We start from the raw sequence: 27,804 nt of genomic DNA on the forward strand, positions 1-27,804 counted from the left end.
AGAGAAGCCAATGAGATCCACATGGCAGCCTAGGAGACTATCGGGCACAAAGTCTACCTTCTGGGAGCAGCCAGCTAACCAGAGCTCTGGGAGGGAGGGAGGGAAAGAACAGAGAAGGAGGCAGAGAAACTCTGAAGGATGCGGTGTGTGGAGAGAGAGAGTTCAAAGTCGTTCACGAGTCTCTCGGGTAAATGCTCCCAAAGGCCAGGGACTTAGTAGCCAAGGCAGCGCCTCCCTGTCACCACCCCTCCCGCTTTTGGCCTCGCCAAACTGACCTGATTCCCCACTCCCCTGGGATCCCTGGGAGCTGTGCAACACTGCCCTTTTGAAGAGAAGCGAATCAGGTTGCCTTGGTTACTGGGAAGGTTGGAACGCCAAGCTCAGGTGCACATAAGGAGAGACGAGGCTAGAATAAGTGGGAGTTGGAACGTGGCCGGCATGCTGCTGCAGAACTCTCTGGATGCAGGAAGCCTCAGTCGGGTTTTGGCAGCATTTGCAGGGGGTGCCAACTTCACTGCAGTCAGCTGTCTGTGCCGAGTGTCTCCAGCCACGTCTGCCTCCAGGCTATGGGGATCTGCCCCTGGCTCAGCGAGGGGCCCTGGATAAGAGAAACCCACTCCTCTTGGAGAAATGGCCTGGGTAGCATCTCCTAGTACTTCCACTTGGACAGGGCTGAGGGCTGGATCGGGGCTGAGTCTGGGTGAAAAATGCATGCCGTGCCTCTCCCAGCACGGACGGGCCAGTGGGCCACACACCTTTAGGTGGAACAGGTAGAGGCTCTAGTTACTGCTACTGACAAGCTTCTCGGCTGCCCTGAATCCCTGTTTCAGAGTGAGATAAAAGAAGAGAACACTCAGAAACTGGATACAGTGGCGTTTTGTTATTTAACCTTCACCAGCGGGCCATTAAGCCTCCAGCTCCTGAGCAGACAAGCTTCTGCCAAAATAAAGGGGGGCGTTCACTGTTGTTGTGTGGGGGGAACGCAGAACATTCCGTAAAGATGCTAGACAGGGGAGAGGGAGTGTGTGGAGTAGAGAGAGCAGGGAGGAGGGAAGAAAAGGACAAGTGCAGTGGGTTACCTCCACCCCCATTGCCTCTTCAATGCTTCTACCCATGACATCTCACCATTGGAGAGAAATGGGATCTTTCAGTTTCAAATGTCTGCCAAAGAAAAAGGACCGAGGCTTAAGTTCTCGTTCAATGGTCGGCCAGAAGAAAAAGAAAAAAAACATGAAGCCGCATCAAGATTAGGGACACCTTTGTTGGCTTTTTTCTTCCCCTGCTCCATTCATCACTCTGGCAGCCAGGACACCAGGCCAACGGCAGCTGCTGACCTTCCCCAGCCGGCTGCCTGCTGTTGCCGGGCCTGGTTTGGTGGCAGCCAGACTGTCCCCATGCTGGCTTCCTCCCCGCCCAGTGGCGGTTACTTGTTTGATTTGTCTCTGGGATGCCCTTAGGATCCACTGACTGATACCTGACTTGGAAGGATGATGAAGTATCAAGATCCAGGCATCAGGTGTCTGCTAGGATGAGATGACCCTGGGACAGCCTTCCAATCCTGCATCTGTCGTGGCTTTTCTTGGATAGTTAGGGCTCTCTGAGCATGGCGTTGTGTAGTCCAGGAATTTCTAAAGTTTTAAAAGTTTTTAGGTTAAGTGAAAAAAGAAGCAAACCCAAAAACTGTTCCATGAAAAATATAAATACATGTGGACGAATTAAGGGGTTTTAAAAAATGTTTCACTTGAATGGAAGGGCTATACATGAATCATTTTGTAAAACAAAATTTTGGCACATTATTAGTATATTCACGATATAGAGAAAATTGCAGAGAAATGTCTGCTAAATGAAACACAGCATTCACAGACCTTGGAAAGATAAATAAAAAGGGCAAGGTAGGTATAAGAAAAGACAAAAGACACAACGAAGTCTGGAATTTAATTATGAGTATTACTGCCATTGTATATTACACACATAATCACGTTTTATCTTTCCTCTGAGTTTGGACTTATAAGAGCCACGAGAAAACAATGTTTGGAGAGAGGGAGAAAGCTTCACCGTGTTCAGATTTGCTTCTGACACAGTCATTAGGATTTTCAGTTAAGTTTAGATGGACTGAATTATTTCATTTTTTTTGTTCATTTACTGCCCAACCCTTCACACTTCCTAAATGTATATTTATCCTAGTTTAAGAATCCCTTTCAAATAATGCATCTAATCAATCCTAATCTTTCTGGTTCTACTCCTTAAAAACAGTAATCCCCTGACCCCAAAAATTTTAATAAAAAATGACCACGTGATCTCTTTTTTCCATTACATATAACACCTATCCTATAGGTAAGATTGATGCCCAAAGCAGATGACCTAACACTCTGTTTTGAGGTCCAGCCCTTGGGTTTCTAAAACACCATTCTGAAGGAGTTATCTGCAGTTTACATATGATTTCAATATCACAGCTAAAAATAGCAGCTCCAAAGCACATGTTCTACTGACTAATTTGGTGGGGCATTGTATGAATGACCTTTGGATACAACAAGGTGGTATCAGGATCATTCATTAATTTCAAAACGTATTTACTGAGGCCGTTCTAAGCTCAAGGAGTTTACAGTCTGTCGGGGTGAAGAGACAAGTAAATATGCAATTATAACACAGTGTGATAGTGGTTATAATAGAGGCATGAACTTACTTAACCTGGAGAATTAGGGAAGGCTTCCTGGGAGAGGTGGCACTCAAGCCCAGTCTTTTTTTTTTTTTTTTTGATAAATTTATTTATTTATTTTTATTTGTTTATTTTTGGCTGCACTGGGTCTCCGTTGTTATGCGCGGGCTTTCTCTAGTTGCGGGGAGCAGGGGCTACTTACTCTTTGTTGCAGTGCACCGGCTTCTCACTGCGGTGTCTTTTCTTGTTGCGGAGCACGGGCTCTAGGCACGCGGGCTTCAGTAGTTGCGGCACGCGGGCTCAGTAGCTGTGGCTCACGGGCTCTAGAGCGCAGGCTCAGTAGTTGTGGCGCACGGACTTAGCTGCTCCGCGGCATGCGGGATCTTCCAGGACCAGGGCTCGAACCCGTGTCCCCTGCACTGGCAGGCAGATTCTTAACCACTGTGCCACCAGGGAAGCCCTCAAGCCCAGTCTTGAAGGGTAAGCAGGACTTAGCCAAATTAATGAATGTTCTGGGAAAGGAAGCATCAGGTGCAAAGGCAAGGCGGCATGAGAGTGCATGAACCCTTTGGGAAGCTGCAAGTTGATCATCTCACTAGCATAAAATGCTTGTCAGAATGGCAGAAGATGAGGTTTCGTCTTCTCCCTGCTCACCAATAACCCATACTTCCCTCGCTGAAGTCTGTGCCTTCAAAACATTTGTAATAATACATTGTAATCTCTGTGAATCCACATTGCAACCAATTCCAATCACTCGATTTGCAGGAAATGCACTCAGTTTCCGCGTCACATAGGTCATGATTTCCACTGGTTGAGATGCAACGAGCAGGATGCCGTGTGGACGATAATGTCCCAGAGCTGCAACAAAGGCTCTGAACATATCCACATTTCTCTGTACCACGTCGAGGTAGGACTGAGAACTACCCAGAGAGTTGACTGTGCAGATCACCACCGTTGCTGAAATTGCTAATGTGCAGGCAATTCCCAGTTCTCCACCGCCAACCGCGGTAATTTTATTGACTGTTTTATTCTCACGGTTTGCCCAGTTCTTTGAATTTATATCTGAGACACCTTCAGTGATTTTTGCAACATAGGCTAGCAAGTCTGCCTGCTGCGCCACATCAGATGATGGCAGAGAATACAGGGGAAGTTCTTCTTGAAACTTGGCAATCATTTCTTTAATTCATCCAACAATGACAGATTTAGGCCTGATACATCACAGGAATAGTGCCAGTGAAATTCAGCAGGTTTTTCTGGGAACTATCTTTGAAAACATAGGTATCCACGGAATATCTGAAATGTGGGAAAAACATATTTACAGTCTTCAGTTCTTCCACAGTTAGATCCCTGAACTTGTACTTGCCAAGCAGTCGCCTCACACCCTCACTGTTGAGCTCCATCTCCAGCCAGGACCACGAGTCGGGTTCTAGTCCAGGAATTTCTTACACGTGCATTTGTATCACTAACAGCGACAACCATAACTGGCCTCTGGTGATCACGATGCTAATAGTTATATTTAGTCATCTTTAGCCAGTAGCTCGCGTGGGCCAAACACAGTTTGTGGCTCATGGTATTTTTGTGGCATTTTGCAGATGAGAAAACTGAGGTTAAGAACCGCCAAGTGGGGCTTCCCTGGTGGCGCAGTGGTTGAGAGTCCGCCTGCCGATGCAGGGACACGGGTTCGTGCCCCGGTCCGGGAAGATCCCACATGCCGCAGAGCGGCTGGGCCCGTGAGCCATGGCCGCTGAGCCTGCGCATCCGGAGCCTGTGCTCCGCAACGGGAGAGGCCACAACAGTGAGAGGCCCACGTACCGCAAAAAAAAAAAAAAAAAAAAGAACCGCCAAGTGACAAACTCAAGTTCATAGAGGTAGAAAGGGGCCGAGTTGGAATCTGAATCTAGGTCCTTCTGATTTCAAAGCCTTACTCTTTGCACCACTGCAGTCTTTTTCAGTGAATTTGGAGAGAGGAAGGGAAGAGGGGAAGGGAGCAAAGGAAAAGGGACCTTTGTAACTACAGAGAAATAAACAACACATCTATCAGCATATATACCTTGCTCACTGTGGAGGAAAATGTTTGTGTGGTTCCAGCCGAACTTTGGTTTGACATACCACACTGTTCCCTGCAATAGGTAAGGCCTTCCTAACGATCTCCAGAGGACACCAAGTCCCGTCTCTGTCATTTACATATAGTAAGTCACCTTGAACAAGTTCCTTCTCTACTGTGTAAAACACGGGTAAGTGTAGGACCTACCTACCCCAGAGGGTTGTGGGGAGATGAAAGGACCTCAGACATGGTGGGTCTTACCCAGTGCCTGGTACACACCAGGCTTTCAGATGGGAGCTGTGACTAGTTATGCTAGTTTACCCTTCTCTCCCTTGGTAGAGAAACGAGAACCATTGTCCCTTCCTTGCCAACTCAAGTTTTTTCCTGCTGAAGCAGGGCTCACCTGAGCCGCCTTGACATCAGAGTTTGCAAACCACCTTGGGGCACTCATTGTGTAAATAAACCAATAAATTCTTTTCCCCCTAGTCTTATCAGAGGCAAGCCCTCGTTTGGAATTTCTGAAGTAAAGTGACTCTTGCCAGGGAGCTGGCACCAGGGCAGTGTGTGAAGCAGGGATAATGAGTTGCAGTGGTCATGGCTGAGTGAAAACGGCTGCTGTGGGAACTGGAGGTCTCTGGAATTCATTGGTGACTGCTCTGATATCCTGGCCCTTCACTTGTGCTTCCCTGTGCCCTGTTGGAGAGCTGTTTGAGAACCTGCTGATTTTAGCATGGAGGTGGTGCAGAAGGGCATTGGTGTTTATCGTGTCCCACCCAGCCAGGGGTTGGCCATTCATTCAGCAGGTATTTATTGAGTGCCTACTGGGCTTCAGGCTCCGTTGCCCTAACCAAGGATGAGAGCAAAGTCCCTGCTATAATGGGGTGTACCCTCGGGCCAGGGAGATGGGCAAACAGTTAAACAGATAAATTACATTCTGACTGGGGGCTTGGTATTTGCTAGAATTCTTTGACCCATCTTAGGAAGCTGGAGGACACCTGTTGGTAGTTGCTGTGTGAACTTGGGCTTTGGATCTGAGAGACCTTTGCGCCTTCCCTTGGGTGTTACCCAGAGCCTGTGAGGATGAGCTGGGCACCGGGCTAAGTGCTGGGAATGCAAGGGCGACATAAGACAGTCTCCAACTCATAACATTTACTACAAATTAGTGAGAGACAGTCATCAAACTGTGCAAATAGAAATGCCAGGCTCTCTGAACCTTGGTTTGTTTCCTCTCCTGTTTCATCTGGACTCAACTTAGAAATATTTATTGACTGCCTGTAAACGAATAGAGTGTCTGTAATATGCCAGACATTGTTCCGGCACTGGGGATTTGGCAGTGATTAAGCCATCAAAAATCCTGTCCTCATGGAGCTTACATTCTAGAGCAGTGATTCTCAAGCTTGGGGAAGCATCAGAATCACCTGGAGGATTTGTTAAGCTGGGTCCCACTCCCTCACTCCCACCCACACACCCAGTCTGTGTCAGTAGGGCTGCCGTGGGGCTCGGAAGTTGGCGTTTCCAGCGCATGCTGCTGCTGCTTTGTGCCCTGTTGCTTTGCAGACCGCTAACAGTTGATTTATTGAATCCTCGCAATAACCTGGGAGGATTGGGGGTTAGGGTGGGGTAGGGGAGTTGGGGGGAGCCCTCTCATCGCTGTTTTACAGACAGGGAACTGAAGAAGGCAGGTGAGGCAACTTGGCCCTCCCTCTTATGCTAAGCAAGCTACAGGAAGTGACTTTAGGAGCAAGCACTGTTTAACTGCCTCGCCATGATCACTATGAGCAATTTTGTTCTAGTTCTTTTGCTGACCCAGAGCCTGACTGGTGGCAAAATCCAGTCGGGTTTGCTCCCGCATTGTAAAATAAAGGATGGGGAAGCAGGAGGTCTGAGCAGATCCCAGAAGCCAGAAGGAACTTCTCTTTACATTAGAATGTGTGGAGTTATGTATCCATGGTCACCGAGAGGAACAGAGGGCACGGGTCTTCCCTGTTTCTCCCTGATGCTGAGCCAGGAGACCTGTGCCGAGTCCGCTCTTCAGAGGAAGGGGTGCTGGGCTCCTTCACCCCTAACCCAGTCTTACTTCGAGTCTAGGAAGTGCAGATGAGGTGTGGCGAAGAGGCAAGGCTCTCCTCTCAGAATCCTCACAACAGCCCTCTAGGGAGGCCTTGTTCCCCTTGACCATGACTTGGATTGTGCATCCTCAACCTTGTCACTGGCTGGTTCTCTGACCTTCTTTAAGCTACTTAAAGCCTTCTGAGCCTCAGTTTCTTCACTGGCAAAATGGGAATAAATTAGAAGCTACCTTGTAAGCCACAATGAAATACGAGGTCTCTCATTATATTTAAGTTCCACTGTCTGGACAGTTCTAACGACAGAGATTAAGGCCTCCTTGATAGCTTCATCTATAGTTCTGTAGTTTCTGCTCAGTTCATATATTTTGAGCACCAGAATTTTTTTGGACATAAACCTCTTTCTTCTCATTTCTCTGGAAAAATGGATCGTACTTAAGCAGATACATATCTTCCCAGACAACAAAGACTTTTGCTAGATGGGACTACTGAGCGGTATCTTAATAGCTCAAAAAATTTCAAACCAGCCTGAGTGGTTTATTTCCACTGCTGATATAAAACAAATATTTGCTGGCTGCAGGTGGAGGACCCTGGGTGTTTCTTCAGCCTCCTAACTGGTCACCAGGCCTGAGTGGTTCTCAAAATGTGGTCCCAAACCAGGACATCAGCTTCACCTGGGAAGTTGTTAGACCTGCTGACTCTCCTGTCCCACCTCAGACCTACTAATCAGACACTCTGGGGGGTGGAGCCTTGAGAGATGTCTTTTAAGGAGCATCCCAGGTGACTCTGCTGCCCCTTCAAGTCTGGGAACTACTGGCCAAATGTTTGCAGCTAGAATGACGTAAGGTATTCTGTGAGTGGTCGCAGGCAAAAACTGGCCAGGTTTGAAGAGCCTTCCAAGCACAGATCGATGCGGCCCGTTGAAATGGTCTTCACTGGCTTGAGAACATTTTATGATCAATCCCCAAACCCTTATTATCCAAGCGGGACCTCTGCACTTCCTTCACCAGGCCTCACCATCACTTAACGTCTTTGCATCAAGATTCAGCTCACAAAAGATTCAGCTCACAAATAAAAAGGCCTTCCCCATCTCCCTCGTCTGGGCTCCATGACACCTTATGCTGTTAGTAGGACAGCGTGACTACCCGCATCCTCTCCATTCTTGTTAATAGGCAGCTCAGTGGCTGGCACACAGTAGGACTGCACCAAGCCAGGAAATGGCTGCTCCCCAGTTGGGAGTTTTGGATTCTGTTTGTGGCCCTTCCTCATAGCAGCAAGTCCCTTGGCCTTCCTGAGCCCTAGTCTTCATTGCTCTATGACGGGGCACTAATGACCCTTGGTCTCCTTTCCACAATGGAGTATAGGAGTCTGTGTCTGGATCTCCGGGACAATAGGATCAGTCAGTGATTCTCAAGTCCAGTTGCACATCGGACTCAGAAGAGGGGGAGTGCTAAAAATACCCATGCCCGCCCCACTCCCAGAGAATCTGGTTTCATTGGTCTGGGGTATGGCCTGGGCATGGGATTTCTAGAATCTCCCCCAGTTGACTCTGGAATACAGCCACATTGGAGAACCACGAGTGTAGGTAAATACATCCCTTCCTCAAAATGCTTGGAGAGTTTGAATGAGATTATGCTAAAGTACCTTGTAAAGCACTTTAGAATTTAAGAGTTACACAGTTCCACATGGAAGACTGAAGATGACTCAGGAAGTATTAGAACATAGCTATGGGGCGGGAGAAGGAGATATTTCAGGGATGTCAGGCACCTTGCAGTTTGGTGATTTCCCCTCTTCTAGATCCGTCTTGCTATTTCTTTCCTGATGTGTTAAGTATCAAATTGATTTGGGCTCATCTTTGCCTTCATGTGAAAATCTTTCAACTCGCATTGCAGGAGTAAATGCTTTGAGATAAATTGGTCTAAGCTACTTTGGAGTTGTAGGCCTGGGGGGTGGGCAGCTGCTGTCTGTCCCCAGCAGATCTTGGTCTGGATTTCGTGCACACGTCTGAGTCCTCGAGACTCCAAGGGAGCGGGGAATGCAGATGTTGTCACCATGTAGATCGTGGCCGGTGGATAAGAACTCATCATAGCCAACGCTTGCTGAGACTCTAGACAGTGCAAAGATCTGAGCTGAGGGCTTTGAGTGCATTTTCCAATTTAATTCTCCTAGCAGCCGTGCGAGGTGAGAACCATTACCATCTCCATTCTGCTGCTGGGGAAACTGAGGCTCAGGCAGTTGAGAACTTGCCAGTGATGGCACAGCTAATAAGTGGCAGAACTGGGATGCCACTTTCTCTGCCGCCACAATGCACCCTGAAGGCCAGGCCAGGCTAGGCTGTCAAGGAGAGCAGTACTGAATTTGTTCTGGTGATTCAGACCATAGCTCCTTTCACTACTGTGATTCCTTGAGTAGCAACTTCGCTCAGTTGCTCAGGGTCTGTCTGGATAGCTAGACCTTTCTGTTTGCTCTGCTCCTATTTTCGGAGATGTCCCTCTCTCAGTGAGCACGGTGAGTGAGCTCTTTTTCTGAGTACAGTCAGTTTTTCAAAATTCCTCCAAGGATCACTTTCCTAGAACACATTCCCCTGTCCTGGTGGTGATGAGCATCTTTGTTTCACCCTCCTTATAGACTCTTGTGCTCAAGGTAGCCCCATCTCTTGTTACTTTGGCATGAAAGACTTAGCAGGAATTAAATTCCCTTCGGACGCTTTGGTGTCTGAATGGCATGTGGGCTTGGACGGCAGCATTCTTGCTTGCCCAGTGGCACATCCTTCAGGACGTTTGTTTGGGTTCACTAGAAGTCAATTGGGTCATCTCAGATCTGAAGTGGCTCTAGCCGTGCACAAATTACCTTCCACTTCTGTTGCGTGTTGGGTAGAATCGAAAACAAAGAATGCCATTACCTTTGTGTGTTTGGTTCCTGGTGGGAACTGTGCTAAGAAGAGGGTTCAGCAGTGACCAAAGACAGACATCATTCCTCATAGAGCTTACGGACACATAGTAAGAACATGAACAAAAGACTTACGGATTAGGAAAATAAAGAGGATGCTGTATTAGAAAATAATAGGTCTTGTAAATGACACCAAAGATCCAGCTATGGAATTTAAAAGTTCTGTAGTCAGAAATACTGTTTGCTTTTACCTTTAACTGGGATCCATCTATAGTGATCACTGCTCTACCTCTTCAACCAGGTTTTCTTAATTCAAGTCAGGAGATCCTGGCACTCACTGTAGTGGCAACAAGTGTATTTTCTTTTTTTTCGCTTTTTTTTTTTTTGAATGAAAGATTCTTTAACTTCTGTAGTGCTTCACAATTTTCAAAAGTTTCACACACGTGATTTCATACAATCTCATGATAACCCCCCCTTTTTTTTTATCCCCTACCCCTATATTGTGCCTTTCCCCTTCCCTCTCCCCACTGGTAACCTGTAGTTTGTTCTCTATGTCTGTTGAGTCTGTTTCTTTCTGTTTTATTCCCTGGTTTGATGTATTTTTTTGATTCCACATATAAGTGATATCATACAGCATTTGTCTTTCTCTGTCTGACATACTTCACTTAGCATAATGCCCTCCAAGTCCATCCATGTTGCTGCAAATGGCAAAATGTCATTCTTTTATCGCCAAGTAGTATTCCACTGTACATGTAGACCATATTTTCTTTATCCATTCCTCTGTTGATGGATACTTAGGTTGCCATACCTTGGCAATTGTAAATAGCGCTGCTATGAACACTGGGAAGCAGTGCTTTTTCTTTCTTTTTTTAAAAAATAAATTTATTTATTTATTTTTGGCTGCATTGGGTCTTCGTTGCTGCGCACCCGGGCTTTCTCTAGTTGCGGCGAGCGGGGACTACTCTTCGTTGTGGTGCGCGGGCTTCTCATTGCGGTGGCTTCTCTTGTTGCAGAGCACAGGCTGTAGGCGCGCAGGCTCAGTAGTTGTGGCGCACGAGCTTAGTTGCTCCGCAGCATGTGGGATCTTCCCGGACCAGGGCTCAAACCCGTGTTTCCTGCATTGGTAGGCGGATTCTTAACCACTGTGCCAACAGGGAAGTCCCAGCAGTGTTTTTTTCTTAACTTTGGCCAAGGAGCTCTGTTCTTCCCCCAAGGCAGCATGATTGGTCAACCACATGCATCTGAATTTCCTAAGAGAGTTACTCAAATGCAGATTCCAAGGCCTGGCTCTGGTCAACATAATCAGAATTTCTGGATTATGTGAAACCCAGACTCCTTTGTAAAAAGAACAACTGAGTGATTTTGATACCGTCCTAGGTTTGAGAAGTACTGATCAAGGAATAGACTTGTTTCAAAGTGCAAATCATTCTAGAGACTCGACCAGGACTAGAATCCCTTCAGCCTCTTCCACAACCTGGCCTACTTATTTATTGGTCCTCACCTCAGAAACATCTCTTCCTTTCTTCAGGCATCCATGGGTTTCTAGAGTGTGCTCAGGTGCTCTCTCCCCAAGAGTAAGCCTTCAGTCCTACCCCATGCTCCTTTCTCTGAGGGACACAGAGGGGTTCCATACCCACCGCCCCACACCCCCCCATTCCCGCCATACCCTCCATCCTCCTCCTCCCACCCCCATTCTCTGAGCAAAGTTCCAGGAGTGTCACCAGGAGACCTGTGGCGGCATCTTCCTTGACCTCCCTGTAGTGTCTAACCGTATTGCCAGCTCTCCTCCTTTCCTGGCAGTCATTCTTATCCAGGAGAGTAAGGCGTTGTGCAGTCTCCTCCCTAGTGGCGGCCTGTGTCGCCAGGCCTTCGACCACCTGCTCTGCACTGAAACCTCAGGTACTTATTTCCAGTTTCCGGCTGGACATCACTTCTCTGTCCAGGCGAGCACTGCAAACTACCACAAATCTAAAACTGAATCCAGTCCGGGTCTCAAACCAACATCTTTGCCCATCTGTGTACGTTGAAGCCCCGCCTCCCTCACTGGCCACGTTGGGTACCACTTGCTCCACGAGGCCTTCCCTCATCTGTCATCTCCCGCGCCACTCTGGCTGGAGGGTATCTACTTTAAGCCAGGCCTGTTCTGGTCAAAAGCAACAGAGGCCCACATGACATGGCTCTAGAAAAGAGAGGCTGCTGTGAGGTCAGAGATTTCATAGGAATCTAAGGATGGGCATAGCGGCCCCCACTACCGGGATGGCAGGAGCTGCAGCTGGAGGCCGTGAAGAACAGCGGTCTCCACGTACGTCCCTCTGTTCCCTGCTGTCGGCCCGCTCATGTCATGGTTTCTGCTACCTCTGAAACCTACAGACAGACTACAACAAATCTGAAATTTGTTCATACGTTCGTAAACCATGTTATGAATTAGTTCTGCCTTGAACTTGCTGTGTGACCCTGGGCAAGCTACTTAATCTCTGTGAGCCTCAGTTTCCTCACTCTATACAAATAAGACGAAGAATAATAATAGCCAAGATTTTATTGGGTGCCAAGCCCTGCTCTAAGTGTTTTATATTAGCTCAATTAACTGTCACACTAACTTTCTGAGGGAGGTACTGTTACTATCCTCATTTATAGATGAGGAAGTGGAGGCACAGAGAGGCTAAGTAATTTGCCCAAGGTCACACAGCCAGAAAGTGGCAAAGCCAAGATTCAAACTCAGGCTCTCTGGCTCCAGAGCTCACGCTGTTAGACCGCCATTCACTTTGAGGGGTTACTGTGAGAATTATAGCGTGGATTCTCTTATTTAGGACACATAGCCGAGAGCAATACTCAGAATAAGTACTTAAGAATGCCGACAGTCATGACATCATCACAGCATTAGTTTGCAGGTGGCCCATATGACCTTCACAACCCCAGCCGGCCTCGTAACTCTTCGCCTCAGCAGCCACAGCTAACCCGGTGTCCCCGGTTCAAATTCTTGTGAGAGATGCTGATTTGGAAAGATGACAGAGCTGGCCTTAAACTGGATTCTCCTGGTACAAGAAATCACAACAGGACTCAGGGGTCACGTACGAACCACGGCAGCTCTCCTCTCACGAGAGGCCGTGGGCAGCGGGCATCCCTAGGTCGTTCTTTCTCTGAACTTCCAGAGTCAACTGTTCTGAATGTCTGGCAGTTAGGGGACCTGGTGCTTACTCTCGCTGAGCACATGCTCGATTCTGAGCCCTGCTTTTGGCCTCATCCCCTGTGGCAAGCTCCCATGCATTTCCGTGACCCTGACTCTCACTGCTGGAAGTGGGGCCTGTGGACCAGCACACCAGCATCGCCTGGGAACTGGTTAGAAATGCAGAATCTCAGGCTCCACCTCAGACCCACTGAGTCAGAAATTGCATTTTAACAAGATCCCCAGTGGTCCTTGCAGGTTAATGTTTGAGTAGCCCTGGCCATTCAACACTACTTATGTCTGCGTAGCACTGTTTTGTTTTTTTGTTCTGTAGCTGACTGTGCCTCTAACTAGCTCCAATACAGATATCAGATAATATCGGAAAGCAGTGGATTCTTACAACCAGGTATAAACACTGCCGAGGGGAAGGAGCTTCTCAGCCTGTTCCCACAGCCCCACATGGAATAAGGGATTGAAGCCGGATCGGGGATGGGAGTGGGAGAGGGCTCAGTTGAAAGGGGGGGGGGTCACACCTGCTGAGAAAAGACAGGGTCCTGAGCCTGCAGCATGCCCACCAGTGGGGTCAGATGCCAGAGGTCAGAGTGGAGGCAGGCTGTGTAGAAGTCCACCACGGTGGCAGGACGTGGTCTCCAGGGTGCACGGGGCAGTCAGAAGATGGGAACCCTTGGTGGCAGGGGCAGTGTCTCTCAACTGCAACACAGAATGAGGAGGTGACCCGCGGGCACCTGGCAGAGATCACAGAGGCGGAATTCCAGCCCTTAGAGAACAGTGGCAAGAGCAAGACAAGGAGGTCTGGGGTCCCCAGTAAGCTTCCCAGGCAGAGGCTTGAGCCAGCAAAATAAATGGCAGGCTCCCTGGAACTAGCTTAGAACAGGGCAGAAGTACTGCCATGAGGGGGCTAGCAGAAACAGTGCCCGTGGCCAAGGCTGGGACCGGCTGAGCCAGGACCCCCATGCGCAACCCTGGACCCAGCCAGGGGCAGCCTGAGTGGGGCGGCACTGGGGCAGGAGAGGGCAGGCTCCTGGTGGGGGACCGGGGGCGGGAGGGGCAGGCAGCCAGCTGCAGGCCGGAGGGAAAGTCTGTAGGAGGCCCTGTGGACCGCCTTGCCTTCCTGGCATGAGGGCGGTGGGGAGGTGTGGCTGGATGCCAGAGGGCTTTCCCATCACTGCTCCCTGGCCCCGGTTCACCTTAACCGCATAAGCGTGGACCTTGCCCCGACACATTCCCCAGATAACACCCACCGTCATCCCGGGAACAGGGTGACAGCCCGACTGTGTGAGCAAGGCTCCCGACACCCTCCCTGCGTTCATTTCCAGTTTGCTGGATGTTGTATGTGTGTCTATGTAAAATGACAGAAGAACGAGTCATTAGTGAGCCGTCCAAAGTCCCTTTGGGAACATTCCAGGAAAATCAATATCCCATCAAAGCCACAAATGGCTTTTTTCTTTCCCCCACTCCTTCAAGGCAGGGTTTCTCAGAGTGTGATCGGCCAACCTCCTGCCTTACTCCCCCATGGAGCTTGTAAAACACAGATTCCTGGGGCCCTACCTGAAAACTACTGAATCAGAATCTCAGTGGGGCTTCCCAGAATCTGCATTGTTAACCTGCCACCCAGCCGATTCTAATACCCCTTAATAAAACTGAAAAACCTATCCTCCCCCTACCCACAAGGTACTTTCTTTCCTTTGCACAAACCGGATCCTTGCCCTGCCTGCTGGTACTCCCTCCCTGTGCTGCTACACCCACTTAAAGGGCCACCTCTTCCCAGGAGCCTGCCTAGCTGTCTTCGTCCCAGCTCATGTAGGGGGCCCTCTGTGCACCCTTCTAACACGGCTTTGCCACATCGTCGTCATTTCTTTTTCCTGTCTGTGTTCTCCACTGAATGGTAACGCATCCTGCCGAGCCTCCCCAGGCCCAGCATAAAGTTTTGTGCCTAATTTGAACTAATAAATGAATATGAGCGAAGGCAGCTGAGAGGTAACGGTGAAGCCGCAGAGTAGAGGGTGAAAAGTAGATGCTTCCCGGTAGGAAGCTGCCACCTTCCAATCCTTCTCTCGGTCATTCTGAACTCCTAGGTCAAGTTTTGGAGCCAGAGGGCAAGTATCGGGCCCAGGGAGAGCCCAGGGCTCTGGCTGGCCTGGGGCACAGCCCACCTGTTTGGGGCTGAGGCGTCCCCAGTGGAAGCCTAGCTCTCTATCTACATTTTGGAAAAACTCCAGCAGTAAAAAAGGCTCAAGGATGGTTTGCCAGCCCCAAGCCTGACGCCAAACTCAGGGCCTCTAGAATGTTCAACACCCCCCTCCCCTTGTCAAGGCAGGAGGAGTCAAAGAATAGAGCTATCGGACCATGAAACTCCCAAGAGTCCTTTCCCCCAGCGTTTCTCAGAGACTGCTGCCACTGTTTTCTGTGTGAGGCTCCGAATTGCCATTTGCCAAACTGGTAAACGTTGACCCAGCAGAAATCAGGCAAAAATAGGAGAAGCCCCGGACAGGCTGCCTTAATCGTGTTGGTGAAGGGAGAGCCAGGTGCCTGTGAGCTGAAGAATGCTGCCCATCACCTCGCTCTGAAAAACAAAATGTATTTCCTTAATCTTAACAGCTTGAGCACCCCGAAACCTGCTTTACCAGTCCAGGGTGCCTCCTCTGATCTTGCTTGCTTATCTGTGTATACGTGGGGTCGTGGGACAAGGTGACTTTGGGAAGGCCTGGCCTGCTTGAGACTCTAGGGTCAGCCCAGACTGCTGTGACCACAGGGGACCTCAGCCCCAGAGACAGGCTGACCTCTTAACGCATGAAGTCAGAGTGAGGGCACCTGCTCTCAGTCCGAAGTAGGGTCGGAACCTTCCAGGGTTCTTGGAAGAGAAAGAGGATTGGCTGAAGTATAGGTGGCAGGGCAGAGCAGCTGAGGGCTCCGTGCACAGTAGGCCCTCAGCAAATAAATGCTTCTCGCATTGAGCTGGTGAGAAGGGAGCAGCCAGTGTTAAATGTGGGATCTGTCAGAATCCTTCAGACATTTGCTGAAATTCCATGAGGGCGTCAGGGATTATAAGGTTTTAAGGTCATTACTGAGTTTCTTTCGTGATTTTTTTCATAAGGATGTCATTTCTGAATCCACCCTCTTTCTCTTCCCATCTCCCCAAATTACCCTTCCTCCTTCCCTTCCAGGAGGAAGACAGTACGGTGTTATCATTTGGTCAAAATTTCACATTCAGAAAATGGTAACGTTCAAAAATCTTGTTCAGTGCTGCAGCACCCCCTCCCCCAAGCTGGAGGTTGTGACAGCTGTCACTTACTGAGGAATTTTACATGCATTTACCATTTCGCTTGTGCCTTCGAGAGGAGACAGTGCCTTCGAGAGGAGACAGCTGAGGCCCAGAGAGGCTAGAGAATTTATCAAGGTCACACAGCAAGTTGGCAAGCGGCTTGGATTTTACCGCGGGCTCTGTGACTCCATGGCCCCGGGTGCTTGTCAGTGCCGAGTCGTTGTCTCCTAGAGGTCATTGGTGCTTGTTGATATAACATCGCTAACCATTTCTCCACCATTTCTCAGAGCGTTTTGTCCACGTGTCCTGATTAGAGAATTAGTTAAGCTCTCGAGCTCTCCAGGGAGTCGTGGCTGGAATCCTGCCTCCTTCCTAGAGTCTGCAGGCAGCCAGATCCCACAGACCCTGCTCTGTCGGGCGGTGAGGATGAGAGATGTGGCCCTGTGGTTGGGGGGCCGGCAGGCAGGTTGTGATGACCCACGGGGCACGTGTTCCCTGTCAGTTCCCAGGCACTGAACCCAGGCACCCCCCCCCCTCCCCGCCTGGGACCTCCTCTCCTATTTCCTTCTTTGCCTCCTGCCCTCCTAGGATCCACAGCTATTTGGAAAGGTGAGCACAGAGGCCTTTTCAGAAAGAGTCCTATTCTCCCGTCTTCCTGGTACCCTCGCTCACTGGAGAGAGAGAAGCAGGATTGTGTGGGGAGGGAGAGGCAAGTGTACGAGAACAGTTTAGATCTAATTGTTCATGATCCAGAATGTCCTCGTTTGCATTCAGGGATGCTGCCCGCCTTTGTGAGGGGCCACACCAAGTTGAATGATGTGTTATCAGTGCAATGCAATAGCCCGATGACGTCATGAAAATCCAGGCTTTGGGAGAACACGTTCACAGGCAAGAATGCAGCGATGAAAAGGTGGAAGGGCCTGGTTACGCTGCCTAATCCAGCTTTTACTGTATAACCCCTGGGCTTATTGGCCCCTTGTTCCTGTTCTCTTTGACAAAGAATGATTTTTTTTTTTAACTTTCTGATTAGCAATCAGTAGTTTAAGCCTGCTAATCACCTCTTTAGCTTGGCATGTGGACCAAGGAAAGGCCACAGCACTCAATGTGTTCTCTCAGATCCAGAAGTTCAGAAATGTAGTCAGCCCCAATTTTTTTTTTTTTTTTTTTTTTGCCGTACGCGGGCCTCTCCCTGTTGTGGCCTCTCCCGTTGCGGAGCACAGGCTCCGGACGCGCAGGCTCAGCGGCCATGGCTCACGGGCCTAGCCACTCCGCGGCACGTGGGATCCTCCCAGACCGGGGCACGAACCCGCGTCCCCTGCATCGACAGGCGGACCCTCAACCACTGCGCCACCAGGGAAGCCCTCATTTTAACCATTTTTAAGTGTACAGTTCAGAGGCATTAAGTACATTCCCATTGCTGTGCAGCCATCCCCACCATCCGTCTCCAGAACTCTTTTCATCTTGCAAAACGTAGACTCTATCCGGGTTAAACACTCACTGCCCATTTCCCCTCCCCCAGCTCCCGGCAACCACCACTCTCTACTTTATTCCTGTACGAATTTCACTGTTCTAGGTACCTCATGTGAGTGGAGTCATACAGGATTTGTCCTTTTGTGACCGGCTTGTTTCACTCAGCATAATGTCCTCCAGGTCCATCTACTCTGCAGCATGTGTCAGGATTTCCTTCCTTTTTCAGGCTGAGTACTATTCTGTTGTATGTTTACACTATGTTTTGTTTATCCATTCATTTATTCACGGACACACTTTCACCTTTTGGTTATCGTGAATAATGCCACTGTAAACATGGGTGTAATACTATCTGTTCGTGCCCCTGCCTTTACATCCTTTGTGTACGCTCCCAGAAGTGGAATTGCTGGATCATATGGTAGTTCTATTTTTAATTTTTTGAGGGACTGCTACGCCGTTTTCCACAGTGGCTGCACCCTTTGCCATTCCCACCAGCAGCGCACAAGGGTTCCAGTGTCTCCGCACCTTCACCAACACACTTAATATTGTCTGTTTTTGTTTTTTTTTCATAGTAGCCATCCTAATGGCTGTGACATGGTATCTCGTGGTTTTTTATTTTCACTTCCCTGATGATTAGTGATGTTGAGCATCTACACAGATACTTTTAAAAAAACAAACTTCTCCTGTCATTTCAAAGCTAAAGGCAGTAAAATGTAAGGTTCAAGGTGCTGAATCTGAGAAGCCATGCTGCCTTCTTGCTGACTGTAGCTGTGGGTCAGTTGCAAGATCTCTCTGTGCTTCGACTTCTCACCTGTAAAATGGGGTAATAAGTAAACTGCCTCATAGGGCTACTGGGAGGATTCAATGATCTAATGCAGATAAATCTCATGGAAAGTGTGAGACTTGCTATATGTGTTTGATGAGTGCTGGGCTTCATTACTCTCAGAGTAGAATCTGCTGCCTTCCATCCTCCAGGGATGGTTTTCCTCTCTGCCTAGTCTTTTTCAAGTGGGGTAACAGCCTGGGGAATTTGAGGTGAGATGGTGGCTTGAACCCAGTAGGTTTTCACACCCCCAGGTTGGGCACGTCAGGAGGAAAAAGAGCAGTGGCACAACAACTGAAGCCCGCGCGCCTAGAGCCCGTGCTCCGCAACAAGAGAAGCCACCGCAATGAGAAGCCCGCGCACCGCAACGAAGAGTATCCCCCGCTCGCCGCAACTAGAGAAAGCCCGCACGCAGCAATGAAGACCCAACACAGCCACAAATAAATAAATAAATAAATAAATAAATTTATTAAAAAAGAAAGAAAAAATGAGCAGTGGCAGCCTCTGAAATCCATCCTGAAACTCGGCAGCATCTGGTTTCGAGAGTGAGTTTGTGTAGAGCTGGCAGCCAGGAAATGGGACTGGGAATCTAGTGCAAAGGAAGTTTCTCTGGTTCCTTCAACCAATAACTATTAGAGCAAATAACCATCTGGATGAGAAATGGCTACTAATTGCCTTGGAGTAAGGCAGTTAGCTAAGGGTTTGTGTTGCTGCATGTGTCACCATGGGACCCTGCATCCTGACAGCCTGGAGAACTGTCCTCAGGCCTATATCCTCTGCATCTCAGCATTTGGGCCTCCCTATTGTGCCCCATCTCTGTAGGTTATTAGCCTCCTGTGAGAGAGATTGGGGTTCCCCTGTCCCTAATTCCAGGGGAAATTCCAGGAGTGTCAGAAGGACCCTGGGTCCTTCCCAGGGCAAATCTCTGACTTGGTCACTCTGCCCAAGGGAAGGAGTCATGGGAAAGTTAATCCTAATCTCTGATCCTTCTCTAAAGACTAACCCGGTTTCCTTAGCAAACATACTGAAGGAAGCAGTGGCAGAACGGGGAAGGAGGCTTCCCCCTCGCCTGCCTTTACCTGGTTAACTCCTTCTCAGGGCCCAGCTTTTTTTTTTTTTTTTCTGTACGCGGGCCTCTCACTGTTGTGGCCTCTCCCGTTGCGGAGCACAGGCTCCAGACGTGCAGCCTCAGCAGCCATGGCTCACGGGCCCAGCCGCTCTGCGGCATGTGGGATCTTCCCGGACCGGGGCACGAACCCGCGTCCCCTGCATCGGCAGGCGGACTCCCAACCACTGCGCCACCAGGGAAGCCCCGAGGGCCCAGCTTTTAACATCAGTTCCTCGAGGGATCATTGCCCTGCTCCTGGAATGGGGCCAGGTGCAGTGTTTATATTCCCTCACAGAGCAATATTCTTTCTCTTTAAATCAGTTGTTCAATGGTTATTAGTTAAGACCTCATGTTTTCTTCTGTTTAATGTCAGCCAAGGACTCTTCTAGACTAGCCATTCTCAAAGTGTGTTCCCTGGAGGCCCCTGAGATTCTCTCAGAAGGTCTGCAAGCTCAAACTTCATAATAATACTAAGAAATTATCTGCCTTTTTAACCTTCTACCTATCATGAGAGGACTGTAGAGTTTCCCAGAAGCTATGTGACATGCAGTTTTGCAACAGACTGATGCAAAAGCAGCTCTTAGGACTCAGCGGTCTTCTTTTAAGCCATTCATTAAAGAGATTTGCAAAAGTGTAAAATAATGCCACTCTTCTCACTAATTTGTGGGGGAGGGCTTGGAAAATATAATTAATTATAAGGATGTGATTTATGTTAACATGTGATTGGTTTATTATTTTTATTTTCAAAGGAATTAATATTTTTAAATTTTCTGTTTTCATTTCTAATATGATAAATGTTGATCAACAAAACCCACATGTGGACTTCCCTGGTGGCGCAGTGGTTAAGAATCCGCCTGCCAATGCAGGGGACACGGGTTCGATCCCTGGTCTGGGAAAATCCCACATGCCGTGGAGCAACAAAGCCCGTGCGCCACAATTACGGAAGCATGCGCGCTCTAGGGCCCACGTGCCACAACTAGAGAAAGCCCACGTGCATCAGTGAAGACTCAGTGCAACCAAAAAAAAAAAAAAAACCACCCACATGAACACCAGCTCTTGGGGTCCTCAGGTTTTAAGAGTGTGAAGGTGTCCCAAGACCAAAAATTTGAGTGAGGATTGCTGACTTAAACAGGGACCAGGAACTTTTTTCTGTAAAGGACTAGTGGACCGTACCCTCTCTGTCTTAACTATTTAACTCTATAGCATGAAAGCAGCCATAGATAATATGTATACAAATAGGCATGGCTTTGTCCCAATGAAACAAGCAGTGAGAGAGTTCAGCCTATGGACCATAATTTGCCATCTCCTGCTCGAGGTTCTAAGCTGTAAAATGCCAGGAACCACATCTAACCGATAAATTGCTTTATCCCCAACACCTAGCACAGGGCCTGCTACTTAGTAGATGCTCAGGAATTATAACAGAAATAGTGTTTAGCAGCTGGTTGTCCAAGTCAAAAATAACAATGGCTTAACTTCAAGGTAAAACTTCTTTAGCACATTAAAAAAAAAAAAAATCAAGAGTCAGGCCAGTTAGGGCCAGGGTGATGGCTCAAGGGACCCAGGTTCCTTGTGCTTTTCTGGTCCACCATTCTTAGCATGTGACTTCCATCATTAAACTCACGTCATGGCTCAACCAACCTTAAAGAGCCTCAGGAGAATTAAGCTGATGTGCCAATAATGAACTGCCCATGAGAACAAAACTTAACATTCTTTAAAGAAGGAACATAAAAATCCAGATTCTTGACAGCTTAGGGTTCAGAGTATCTAGCATACGATAGAAAAGGTACTAGACTTAGGAAGAAATACAGTAGAAGCAGACCCAAGGATGGCAGAGATGTTGGAATTAGCAGAAAATGAACTAATATTTATTATAGATATGTTTAAGGATTTTTAAGGAAAAGAAATCAGTAGGGAAATGGAACCAAATAAAAATTCTAGATGAAAACTACAGTATCTGAAACGAAAACTTGCCTAGATGGATCTAACAGTAGTTCAGATGCTGCAGGAAGAAAGATCATTGAACGTGAAGTCAGAGCAGTAGAAACTATCCAGACTGAAGCACAGAAAAAAAAAAAAGTTGGAAAAAGATGGTCAGAAGCTCAGTGATCTGTGGGATGTTGTTAATCAATCTAACAAAGGTATTTTTGGATTCCCAAAAGGAAAGGAGAGAGAGAGAGAACGAGAAAGAAAATATATTTGAAGAGGTAATGGCTGAAAAGTTCCAAAGTTGGTGAAAAATATTGACCCACAGATCCAAGAAGCTCAACAAACCCTAAGCACGATAATCATGTGGAAAGTCACACGTAAATACATCATAGTCACCTTGCTAAAAACCAAAGAGAAAGAGGAAAATCTTAAAATCTCCCAGAGGATAAAGACATGCTGCATGTAGAACAATAAGAACCATTGCTAACTTATCAGAAACGATGCAAGCCAAAAAATAATTGAATAATATCTCTAAGGTGCTGAAAGGCAGAAAAAACAGTCTGCAATTCTATATCAACAAAAGTATCCTTAAAAAAATGAGGGTAAAGTCAAAAGCTTTATTTTCGGTTATAAAGGCCGAGAGAAATGCTCAGCAGCAGACTTACACAATAAGAAATGTCAAAAGAAATTCTTTGGGGGGAAAGAAAATGCCATCAGATGGAAATGTGGATCTACATGAGAAATTAAGAGCACCAGAAATATAAAAGACTTAAAATTTTTTTCTTAATTTCTTTAAAAGATAATTGACTGTTTAAAGCAAACATGATGATAGTGTTATTTTTATTGAAATTTTTTGAAAGGAGGAAAAGAGAATCAAGAAACGGATGAGACAAACAGAAAACAACTAGTAAATTAGTAGACTTCAATCTAGCTACATTAATAATTCATTAAAAGTAAACAGACTAGGGCTTCCCTGGTGGCGCAGTGGTTGAGAGTCCGCCTGCCCCTGCCGATGCAGGGGACACGGGTTCGTGCCTCGGTCTGGGAAGATCCCACACGCTGTGGAGCGGCTGGGCCCGTGAGCCATGGCCGCTGAGCCTGCGCGTCCGGAGCCTGTGCTCCGCAACGGGAGAGGCCACAACAGTGAGAGGCCCGCGTACCGCAAAAACAAAAAAACAAAAACAGACTAAACACGCCAATTAAAAGGCAGATACTGTCAGGTTGGGGGAAAAAAACAAAACTCCAGTGTACAGGTTGCCTACAGTAGATTCACTTTGATGTAAATACACAGGTAGGTTAAAGGTAAAAGGAGGGGGGTCTTAAGTGTGTCACCTGGGCCATCACCATGGTAAAGCTGAGCAAAGAGGCCAAGCGGAGGCTGCAGCAGCTTTTCAAGGGAGGCCAGTTTGCCATCCGCTGGGGCTTTATTCCTCTCGTGACTTACCTGGGATTGAAGAGGGTTGCAGATCCTGGAATGACTGAACCAACTGTTTTGAGCTTACTTTGGGGATAAAGGACTATTTGCTCATCTGGTTTTGGAAGCAGTCAATGCAGAGGAACAACATGGAAGGTGTGCACTCTGGCTGGGATAAGAGATGGGACATCGTTTAGATGTTCACCAGTTGGATGACACAGGCTCTTCTCAGATGTGTCTGTGGCAGAGTGGAACCTCTACTGACTTATTTACGGTAGACTGTACTAAAATAAATGTTTTTAACAATATTAACAAAAAAAAAGTCAAAGGATGGGAAAGGTATAGCATACAGATACTAATCAAAAGAAAACTGGAATGGCTGTAATGACCACACATAGAGTATACCAAAAACAAGAGAATTAGCAGATACAGAGAGCGTTTATAATAATTGGCCAATTCATCAAAAAAACCATAATAACCCTAAATGTGTACACACGTAATAGTTGAGTTCAAAATACATGAATAAGTAAGTGACTGGATCCTCTCTTCGCAAGGGGAAGGGCTGATGGAGACATTTCCTCATTCCTGGCCCGTCTCCCCTGAGTCAGTGAGGAGGACAGCAGTAGGGGGAGAAGAAAGCTGACTCCGCTGCCTCGCTCTGTGCTCCGCATTTGTGTCCTTCCTGTGCCTCTGAGAAGGCAGGCCCTGGGCTCTCCTACAGGGGCCCTTGCAGAGAGTTCCCACAGGCTGCTCCACCTCCTCTTGCCCTAAAGGGTTTTCTGGAGCCTGCCAACCTCATGTGGGATGCCAGCTAGGACTAGGGCCCGTGCACCTGAGGTTGGAGAGGACTGGGGTCCTAGAGTGATGGATGGGGTCAGGGTCGATCCTGGGGAACTCCAGGTGTCCCAGGACACAGGATAAGGTGGCAGCGTCTACTACCTTCAGGCTGGCTCCTGCCGTTCAGATACTGAAAGGGGCTGAGTCAGCCCCAGGTGGGGCAGGGGAAGGGGTTAGGGGAATTTTTAAGCCGTAATGAAATGTTGCCTGGAAGGGGAAAAGGAGGTGGTTTCCAGATAAGGGTGTGCCTGGATGACAAAGAATTGCATTATTTTCAGTCCCATTTGCTGACAGTCCAGCAATGATTTCTTTCCCCTTTCCTTCCCTTCCCTTCCCTTCCATCTTCTTTCCCTCTCCTTTCTTTTCCTTTCTTTCTCCCTTTCAAACTGTTAAAAAAATTGTGGCAAGATACACATAACATAAAATTTACAATCTTAAGCATTTTTCAGTGTACAGTTCAGTGGCACTAAATACCTTCACGTTGTCATGCAGCCATCATCACCTTACCATCCATCTCCAGAATTCTCTCCATCTTGCAAAACTGACTCTACTCATTGAAGAACTAGCTCCTTATTCTAGCCCCGGCAACCACCATTTGACTTTCTGTCTGTATGAATTTGACTACACTGTGTATTCCATGTAAGTGGAATCATGTGGTATTTGTGTTTTGGGGACTGGCTGTTTCACTCAGCATAATGTCCTCCAGGTCCATCCACGCTATAGCATGTGTCAGAATTTCCTTTTTTAAGGCTGAGTAATATTCCACTGTATGTACACACCACTTTTTTTTTTTTTTTTTGGGTCTGTGTTCAGTCTTCGTTGCTGCGCGTGGACTTTCTCTAGTTGCGGCAAGTGGGGGCTACTCTACGTTGCGGTGCGCAGGCTTCTCATTGTTGTGGCTTCTCTTGTTGCAGGGCACGGGCTCTAGGCACACGGGCTTCAGTAGTTGTGGCACGCAGGCTCAGTAGTTGTGGCTCATGGGCTCTAGAGCACAGGCTCAGTAGTTGTGGCGCACGGGCTTAGTTGCTCCACGGCATGTACGTGGGATCTTCCCGGACCAGGGCTCGAACCCGTGTCCCCTGCGTTGGCAGGCGGATTCTTAACCACTGCGTCACCAGGGAAGCCCACCACATGTTTCTTATCCATTCATCTGTTGATGGACGCTGGGGTTGCTTCCACCTTTTGTCTCTTGTGAATAATGCTGCTCTGAACACGAGCGGACAGCAGTGATTTTTTTGTTGTTTAATTTTGCTTTGTGTTAAGGTAATGAGGTAAAGGCGGGGATAGAAGTTAGTGGTTCAGGACACGGGCAGCCTTATTTCACACAGGAGACCTAGAAAATAAGCACCTGGGAGAGTTTATCCCTGCAGATCTGCGTATTTGATGGGACAGAGCTGTCGAAACCTTTCGGTAGTTGGGGGCTTTAAAGTCCATCCCACTCTTCCGCCAGTCCTTTGCCCTTCGTGGCCCCCGTCGTCACAGTTAAGATGTCATTTCTTGCTTCGGCTATTGTAACAGGGTGGCCAGACTCCAAGATAATTTTCCAGCAACTCATGTTGCAACTACTTCTGGAATTTTCTTCCACAGGGCCTTCCAGAGCAAATTGCTCCCCTTCTCAGAAACTTCTCATGGTTCTCCAAGGCCCATAGAAAACCCCGAAACTTCTTAGCATGACTCAGGGCCCCACTGGCCTTCTAGGCTCCTTCCCTTTCCTTCCCTCCATTTCCCTCATTTATTGATTGGCCCATTTGTTCACCCTGGGGCCTGTATTTTTGTATTTGTTTCCGACGTGCATGTCTGATACTGACTCATTGAAATAGTGTGTTAAAGGGCCCAGCACATAAGAAGTGCTGTAATGTTTATGATGAAAAGACTTTTACCTGGGGTCTCATTAGCTCTTCAGTGATAACCTTGTGAGGTCAATCGTTTCATCCCCAGTTGACAAGCTGAGAAATTGAGCTTTAGAACTGCTAAGAAATGAGTTTGTAATTTTGGCCCTCGGATCAAATTCAGAACCAAGATTCAGAGCCAGGCTGTTCCTCTGAACAAGACGGGTGGCTTTATGAGATCCTGGAAAGCTGGAGGCAGCAAGAATAAATGCTCAGGGGCTCTGGATGTGCTCTCTCGCCAAGGAAAGATGAAGTTTTGTGGGGACTGAGTTTTTTTGTTTGTTTGTTTGTTTTTTTGCCATACGCGGGCCTCTCACTGTTGTGGCCTCTCCCGTTGCGGAGCACAGGCTCCGGACGCGCAGGCTCAGCGGCCATGGCTCACGGGCCCAGCCGCTCCGCGGCATGTGGGATCTTCCCGGACCGGGGCTCGAACCCGTGTCGCATCGGCAGGCGGACTCTCAACCACTGCGCCACCAGGGAAGCCCTGTGGGGACTGAGTTTGACTGAAGAACCATGAAAGGCCAGTGTTGGTAGATGTCCACTTAGTGAAAGCCTGAGTGTAAAGTAGCAGAGGGGAGCATTAAGTTGGCTGCTTTTCCAACTCTAGAAGGACATATAAAGGGAATATAAGCTCATGATGGGAGGAACACGCTTCTCCCTTTATAGGGGACCCAGGAACGAGGAAAAAGCCTTACCAAAATTGGTTGCATTCATGCTGGTACAATTCTGAATGCTCAGCTGGATGGATGAGGAAGTTGGAGCAAGTGGGTGGATGCAGACTCCTTCCTCCAATGTGCAGCTTGCTGAAGTGCTGCAGCCGAGGACAGAGGAGAAATCAGAAATGCCCATGGGGTGGTGAGGGACTTGCCCAAGGTCACCCAGCTAAAAAAAGCTGAGCTGGGCCTCCCACAATTTAAGAGTCCAGGCCCAGTGGTTCTGGCGTATCATGCAGGCTGCTTTTAATACACGTCTTCCAGTTGGAGCCCTGTAGCACAGTGCAAAGAGCGTGGGCTTTTGAGCATCATCTGCAGCCTTGGCCAGGTTGGCCGGCCTCAGCGCTTTCATCTCTCTGCAAGGCGTGGATGAGAACCCTTTCCTCACTGGGCAGTGTTGAGGACTAAGTGAGCAGTCAGGCAAAGCTGCCAGCAGGTGCCTAGGACAGAGTCGGGTTACTAATGCGGCCGTTTCCTGGTGAGTTCTTGCTTTATCAGCTCTTCCTTTGCTCGGTGGTGTGTACTACCAGCGCCTGGGACTTGCCCCACATGGTCAAGATTCTTGGTTGACGGCACCTTAGGTGCTCTCACCAAAGGAATAGAAGGTTCTGATTGAATACAAAGGTCAAACAAGTACAGCCTCCTTACTTTTCTTGTCAGAGCATTTCCATTGGCCTACACCAGCAATCGTGGGGTAGGTAACGGGGAATTTCCTCACTTCCTTTTCCCCCAGAGTATCTGCGTGACCTCAGTTTCTGGTGACTCTGTTTGCCGTGGCGTTTGGTACTTATCCCACCTGCTCAGCCAGCATCCACCCTGGGCTGGCTGTGCCCTCACCTCTCTCCCACCTCCAGTAAACTAGATGTGCCTCACTGGGAACATCAGCTTTGTCTGGAGAGAGTAGGTGGACCTCAGGCTCTTTCCCGCCTGCGAAGTTGGCCTTGCCTCTTGGCTCCCCCTTTGTGGGGTGCCCTTTTCTTCCTTCCCCCTTGGTAATATCTCAGGAAGAAAGTTCTACCCTAGAGTTTCCAGGAAGCCACTTGATTGCATTACTGATTGATAACTCCATTTACCCTGGAGTGGACAGAGCCATAGTTCTGAGTTCTGCTTAGGACTTATCGTGTGCTGACGTCAAGGCCCAAGTGGAAAAACTGAGAAGGCCTGGTTATGCCGAGTACCTGTCGGACACCACCGGGGAGGCTTTGAGATCTCTTATTTTATATGTTTCAAAAAAGGGCTCCTTCTTCTTTTGAGACAGAACTTCAAACGAAGCATTCCAGGCCACACTTCCTTTTGGTAAATCTTAACCAGTGTAAATGTTTGCTTTTGTGTTGTAAATCTTAGGAGGTTGGGCTGGGGGGGAGGGGGAGGGGAGGGAGGGAGGAATTTCAGAAGCAGGTGTCCTGCCAGCAAAAGTTAAAACTTAATCTGCTGTTTGGGGTGTTTGGGGGAGACGGGTAGCTGGGAGGGGAGCATTTATAATTAACGAGCCATGCTAATGAACTGGAATTTGGAGACAGAGCTTT

The 27,804-nt window shown here is 48.2% G+C and overlaps 1 protein-coding gene and 2 pseudogenes across 6 annotated transcripts in view; 2 read left to right on the forward strand and 1 right to left on the reverse strand.

The window, feature by feature from the left end:
- The window catches only part of WWC1 (WW and C2 domain containing 1), a 169,469-nt gene that overhangs the window by 6,853 nt on the left and 134,812 nt on the right, over positions 1-27,804 (forward strand). The gene's annotated exons all lie outside the window — the stretch shown is intronic.
- On the forward strand, positions 94-27,616 carry LOC149749721 (mitochondrial import receptor subunit TOM7 homolog pseudogene; annotated as a pseudogene).
- Positions 3,141-4,142, reverse strand: LOC111185499 (ubiquitin-conjugating enzyme E2 variant 3 pseudogene; annotated as a pseudogene).

Source organism: Delphinapterus leucas, chromosome 3 (assembly GCF_059928025.1).
Source record: "Delphinapterus leucas isolate spDelLeu-1000000601 "Yukka" chromosome 3, BTC_Dleu_Yukka2, whole genome shotgun sequence".
In the NCBI taxonomy this organism is placed as follows: Eukaryota; Metazoa; Chordata; class Mammalia; order Artiodactyla; family Monodontidae; genus Delphinapterus; species Delphinapterus leucas.